Genomic DNA, 6,079 nt, shown 5'->3' with positions numbered 1-6,079 from the left:
TGACTTCAAGATTGGCAGCAACAACAAACACTAGCACCAGGCTTAAATTTTCACATTATTGTAGGTTAATTCGTGGTTCTACTGAGTTTTCAGCAAGTTCTCTCTCAAGAAAGCCTGCAGTGTCTCCAAGTTTTCCCTCAAACAGAACATGTATTGTACCCTATTAGTTGTTCCTGGATCTGGCTCCTCCCATGTCTTGTGGAGGAGATCTAGGATCCTTTGGGGCTGCCTCCCATATAGTAGCTCAAATGAGGATAACAGAAGGCATGGGATCAACCGGGCTCAGTGATGGGTAAGGCCCTACCAAATTCACAGCCATGAAAAATGCATCACAGATTGTGAAATCTGGTCTCCCCCAATTAAATCTGGTCATTTGTGTGCTTTTACCCTATGCTATACAGATTTCATGGAGGAGACCAGCGTTTCTCAAATTTGGGGTCCTGACCCAAAAGGGAGTTGCAGGGAGGTTGCAAGGTTATTTTAGAGGGGCCACAGTATTGCCACTGTTATTTCTGCACTGCCTTCAGAGCTGGGCGGCCAGAGAGTGGTGGCTGCTGGCTTGGCACCCAGCTCTGAAGGAAGCACCCTGCCAGCAGCAGTGTAGAAGTAAGTGGCAATACCATACCATGCCACCCTTACTTCTGTGCAGTTGTCTTCAGAGCTGGGTGGCTGGAGAGTGGCAGCTGCTTACGGAGGGTCCAGCTGTGCAGGCTGCAGCGCAGAAGTAAGGGTGGTAATATCATACCATGCCATCTTTATTTCTGCACTGCTGCTGGAGGTGGATCTGCCTTCAGAGCTGGGATCCTGGCCAGCAGCTGCTGTTTTTCAGCTGTCCAGCTCTGAAGGCAGCGCTGCTGCCAGCAGCAGTGCAGAAGTAAGGGTAGCAGTACCGCAACACCCCCTACCCTCCCAACTCCTTTTTGGGTCAGGACCCGTAGAATTACAACAGTGTGAAATTTCAGATTTAAATAGCTGAAATCATGAAAATTATGATTTTTAAATTCCTATGACTGTGAAATTGACCAAAATGAACTGTGAATTTGGTAGGGCCCTAGTGATGAGGATCTGAGGCCTTGGCCCTCTAGCCTGTTCACCAGTTGAGTTCCAGGTTAAGAGTCCAACAAAATGTATACAGTCCAACGTCCCCACAAAAGAAAGGGTTTTCAACCCACTTCTGGTCACCTGTGAGTGGCACACCTTTGGCTCAGGGCTTATAATGTTTCTACCTTCTCCTCCTCTTCGAGAGGGGAAAAAGAGTCTATGTACCCTCCATGAAATGCGCGGTTAGTACAGAAGCCCGGGCCTTCCCTCTCCACTGGGCAGTCAAATGATCCTCCAGAAGTTAGATCAAAGGGTTCTGTAGTCTTAGGGACAGGCTAGCCCCTCCTCTCAGGCCTGGGGTAGCTGCTGCTAGCAGAATCTCTCCAGACACCTGCCGCACCCTTATTCAGGATCTTCTGAGGTAAGTCTCTTGTTCTCTACTGTTTCTCCCCGTTCTGAGCTGTCTGGCTCTGTGAGGTGGGGCGTCAGTGCAAATGATGTCCTCTCTGTTCCCAGGTGCATCAGGAGGATTTAGGGGAACCCAGGCCTGCCCCCACACCCACCTGGTTCCAGCTCAGGGCCTTCAAGCTAGAGAAGAAGAGTTAGGGTTTACTGACTCTGACTGTGCCCTGAACTGCTTCCTACCTTCCTTCAGGCCTCTGTAGGCTTTTCAGTCTGTTGGCCTGTTCACCTCTTTCTGGGGTGATATCCCTGGGCGGCTCTCTAGCAGTCTGCTGACAGGAGTTCCTTTGTCCTGCCTCCTCACTCCTCTTTAGCTGCCCTGCCCTTCTGCTCCCAGCCCTTTTATCCTTCCAGCTGCTGTTAGCTTGTCAGTCAGCAGTGGCTGGCAGTGGCTGTGTTAACCCACTGGTTGCTGGGCTAGTGCAGGGGTACATACATCCCATGACAGGCTCCTTTTTAAACTTCTCTTCCATCTTGAGCAGGTTCTTGCAGGTGGAGTGGGGTGGGATCACAGCGGCCCAGGACTGCTCTCTAACTCCTCCTGGCCCAGTGTAGGGTTATACAACCCATCACAGGTGTCCTAAGAGATGCAGTGCCTCAGGGGCTTGGCAAAAGGAATGGATGGTTTGGAGCTGGCACATCATCTTGGCTGTGATGTCCACCTGCCTCAAGAGAACAAGAACTTGTCAGAGACTTGGGTGCCCCCAGGAATCAGGGGGGATTAATGGTAACTGGAACCCTGGGATGGACTCTTGTCTTCCTCTCTAGTGACCTCCAGTGCCAACCCCTGCCACATTGAACAGTGAGCTCCTGCCTCTATTCCTTCAGTTTTCCCATGACAGCTGTTCCTTGGCAGCTTCTCTTTGTCAAATTTCTCTTTCTGGTTTCAGTGCCTGCATTGTTCCATTCCCAGTGGTGGCTACACAGTGGGAGGAACCCTCACTGCACCTCTGGTCCAACAGAATAGCAGGGCTCCCTCCAGTGGGTGGAGTATCCTGGGTGCCTGGGGAGAAAGTTTGATCCTAAATTGAGTAGGAGGAGAAGGAGAGTGGCAGACTTATCCAGCTTTGGTCAATCTCAGAAGAGCTGGCAGATTTGGGCAGGGCATCCGATTACACAATTGGGATCAGTCTGTGATGGGAGGAGGCTCATTTCTTCATGGGTCTCATTGCCCAGCCTGTCAGTGTCACTCTTCTATTGGGTCCCATTTCTCAGCTAGGTTTCCTTACCTCTCTGGTGCAGCAGCAGTTGGTACAGCCAGTAAATACCCTCCCTGGCCTGCTGGCTGATATCCTTGGCTAGGTCACTGACGTACAGATGTGCTGGCTGATGTCCTTAGCTGGGTCACTGATATACAGACCCAGCTGAGCCACGAGGTTCCCCATCTTGTGGAACTGTGCTGAATTCTAGTGGAAGGGAGAGGAGAGGGGGCTCCATCAGCATTTTACCATCAGCTCCCAGTCTCCCCTGGGCCAGGAGTCTCTCCTCCCCCGAATCCCTCTGCAGGAGACACTGGGGGAGAGGAGCGTCCCCAGCTGATCCAGGATGACAAGAAAGGACCCAAGGCCAGGCTCAAAGCTGGCTGGAGCAAGGTATGGACCATGGTCCCCTTAAAGGCCCAGAGTCACCACTGAACCAGGAAAAGAAGAACTTAACTGAAGCCTATCTCATTCCCTGTTCTGATTCTGTGTCCTCTAGGGGAACTCTCCCAACCTACCGCCCCTGCAGTAGCAGATCTTACAGCCTGTAGAAGTCAGCCCACCTAAGCCTGGAGTCAGAAAACTGGGGTCAGAGCTCACTTACATCAATTTCAGGGAGGGTGATGGTAAATCAGAGCAGGGCTATGCTGCTCCTTATGGCCCTGGCTCTCTCCTGGGACACTCTGGACCTGATCCAGAAGTTGACATGCTGTGGGGGAAGGAAGCAGGTCAAGATCAATGGCAAGTTCACATGCTGTGTAAATGAATCCCTTCCCACCCCCAGGGTGCTGAGAGATATGCTCAGGGTGGAATATCTGATTAATTGATCATGGAGCTTTAAAAGGTGATTGTTGCACCCAGGACCATGTGTGTATCCTGCAGGTTACTAGTTGTCTTTGTCTCTCTAGACTGGGACAATGTTTGGTGTCGGGGCTGGTCCCAACCTCTCTGAACTCCTGATTTGTGAACACCTTGTTAGGATGGAGACAGACGCCTTGCTGCTCCCAGGCGCTAAAATCCTGGTTGGATGAAGGAAATGACTATGAGGACGATCCCCACCTAGAATTTCAGTGCCCATAGGGGAGAAGGGCTGATTCCTTGAGGATCCTCCTGGTTCTCTAGGAAGGAGCCATGACTCTTCCCTGAGGACCATCCCCTGGATCTAATGTGGCGGGGGGGAGGAGCTTGAGGCATTCACTCCCCAAGTCATCACAGAGCCCTGTGCACGGTTACAGCTCAACAGAACCAGGCAGAGTCCTGGCTTGAAGTCCCAGCTCCTTCCCCTGTCCCTGAAGGAGGAAAGGCTCAACATAGCATTGCCCTGACTGCCCTGACCAAGGATGGCCCACTGAGGTGCAGGGTAGGAGGACAGATTGGAAAATGGATCATCCAGTCTCTTCTTTCTAGTCCTCCCCAGTGCTAAGGTAAAATTGCCCCTTACCCTTCCTTATTGTGCTCACCTCCAAGATGTTCTGGAGCCTGTCTGTGTCTGGGGACTCTACCAGAGTGTTCCCCAGCATGGCATCCAGGAGGTCTGCCAAGAGCTTGTGCAGAGCCTGCCAAGGAAGGGAGAACCATGGATCAGAGTTAGGGAAACTGGGGAAACATCTCCTCCCTGTCAATAGCCTCCTGCCTGGCCAATCAGCAACCTCTGAGAGGTGCGAGGTTGAGGGGTATCACCAGATGTCCCAAAGGATGGCCCAGGTCACCATCAGAGGGGATCACTCTCAGAGCACTATTCCAGCCCCACCTCTTGGTGAGGGTGTCCTGCAATCAACCCCTCCCCCCCAACACACACACCTCTATGGTGGAGGGAGGGAAGCAGGGAAAGAAGCAAGAGAAGAAGAGAAAGGAAGGAGGGAAAGAGGAAAAGGGAAACCAAAAAGTACAAACCCTAATGTAGGAAATCAAATTCTACCATCTCAACCCAGTGTTTTCTGTGCCTAGAATTCAGCCAGCACCAGGTGGATCAGACTGAACAGGCTCCAAACCTCTCTGAGGCTCTTACCTTCTAAACTGGGACATTCATTTTCTAGCAAAATCAGTAGCAGGAAAGGAGAAAACTCTGAAGAGGTTCATCCTCATGCTCATGTACATGCATCCTAATTCTCTCGGGCCTTAGGGAGGGACCTTGAGGAGGAGACTTGCTGCAACAAAGCCATGGGGGTCCCCTGAGGTTGCTCCTGCCCTGCACCTCTGTCCTGTCTGGTTTATATCAGGGTCTCTCTGTGAGGTCACCGCCTCCCCACCACCTTTGCCAAATAGGCTGAGGTCCTGAAACAGGCCTTTGTGATGTCACTGCCATACCCACCACTCCCCTGCAAGGCTGATGTCCTGCCCCTGGCAAGCCCCTTTGGATACACTGACTGATCAGAATAAAGTGCTCTCAAATGAGGTACAGACCAACAGCTGTTCATAGTCATTATTCAGCAAGTATTTTAGAAAAACAAGAACATTAGAGAGAATCATGAACTGCACAGATACAATTATTGGAGAGAAGCAGCAAGATTAATCAAATACATGATTGGTTATGACTTATTTGCTTGGTCTTAAAAGAGACCAAAAGGACCTGAGTCCTCCTGTCAATAGCCTGCTGCTCGGCCAATCAGTATTGAACCTCTTAGAGGTGGGAGGCTGAGGGGTCCCAAAGGATGGCCCAGGTCACCACTGGAGGGGATCACTCTCAGAGCACTATTGCAGCCCCACCTCTTTGTGAGGGCCTCCCACAATGAGAGAAGTTCTCACCCTCCTACACAAACCTCTTGGTGGAGGGAGGGAAGCAGGGAAAGGAAAAAAAGAAGCAAGATAAGAAGAGAAAGGAGGGAGGGAAAGGGGAAAAAGGAGAAACTTCAATGTCCCCAGTGATTCTAAGGGACATAGTCCTAGGTAGGAAATAAAATTCTGCCACCTTAATTTCTATGACTAGAATTCAGCTGTCACCTGGTGGATCAGACTGAACAGTTTCTGGACCTCTCTGAGGCTCTTATCTTCTAAACAGGGACTACAAAATCAGTAGTAGGAAAGGAGAAAACCCCACAGAGGTTCCTCCTCATACTCACGTACGTGAATCCTAATTCTCTCTCAGTCCTCAAGGAGAGACCTTGAGAAGGATACTTGCTGCAGAAAAGCCACAGGGGTCTCTGAGGTTGCCCCTGCCCTGCACATCTGTCCTCCCTAGCTGATGTCAGGGTCTCTCTGTGAGGTCACTGCCTCCCAACCACCTTTGACGAATAGGCTGAGGTCCTGCAATGAGCCTTTGTGATGTCACTGCCACATCCCTTCCCTGCAAGGCTGATGTCCTGTCTCTGCTTCTTTGGAAGTTTGAGTTGCTTCCCCTAGCTCACCCCACTCAACAGTTGAGTTGAGGTTCAAGCCAG

At 51.1% G+C, this 6,079-nt stretch overlaps 1 long non-coding RNA gene across 4 annotated transcripts; it reads right to left on the bottom strand.

Moving 5' to 3' along the window:
- Positions 1-937: 937 nt before the first annotated feature.
- On the bottom strand, positions 938-5,873 carry LOC120398913. 4 transcript variants are annotated; one of them, XR_005594797.1, is made up of 5 exons: positions 5,762-5,873; positions 4,163-4,258; positions 3,307-3,411; positions 2,733-2,909; positions 938-2,165 (listed from the first exon to the last, which is right to left on the bottom strand). It is a non-coding gene; the product is annotated as an uncharacterized LOC120398913 (long non-coding RNA). The 4 variants fall into 4 exon arrangements; XR_005594800.1 differs by having other exon boundaries at positions 938-2,506; positions 5,766-5,826; XR_005594796.1 differs by having other exon boundaries at positions 5,766-5,826.
- Positions 5,874-6,079: the final 206 nt, after the last annotated feature.

The sequence above is a fragment of the Mauremys reevesii genome, linkage group 2 (assembly GCF_016161935.1).
Source record: "Mauremys reevesii isolate NIE-2019 linkage group 2, ASM1616193v1, whole genome shotgun sequence".
Taxonomy (NCBI): Eukaryota; Metazoa; Chordata; order Testudines; family Geoemydidae; genus Mauremys; species Mauremys reevesii.
The sequence above is the reverse complement of the archived record's forward strand: the minus strand, read 5'-3'. Positions and strand labels throughout refer to the sequence as shown.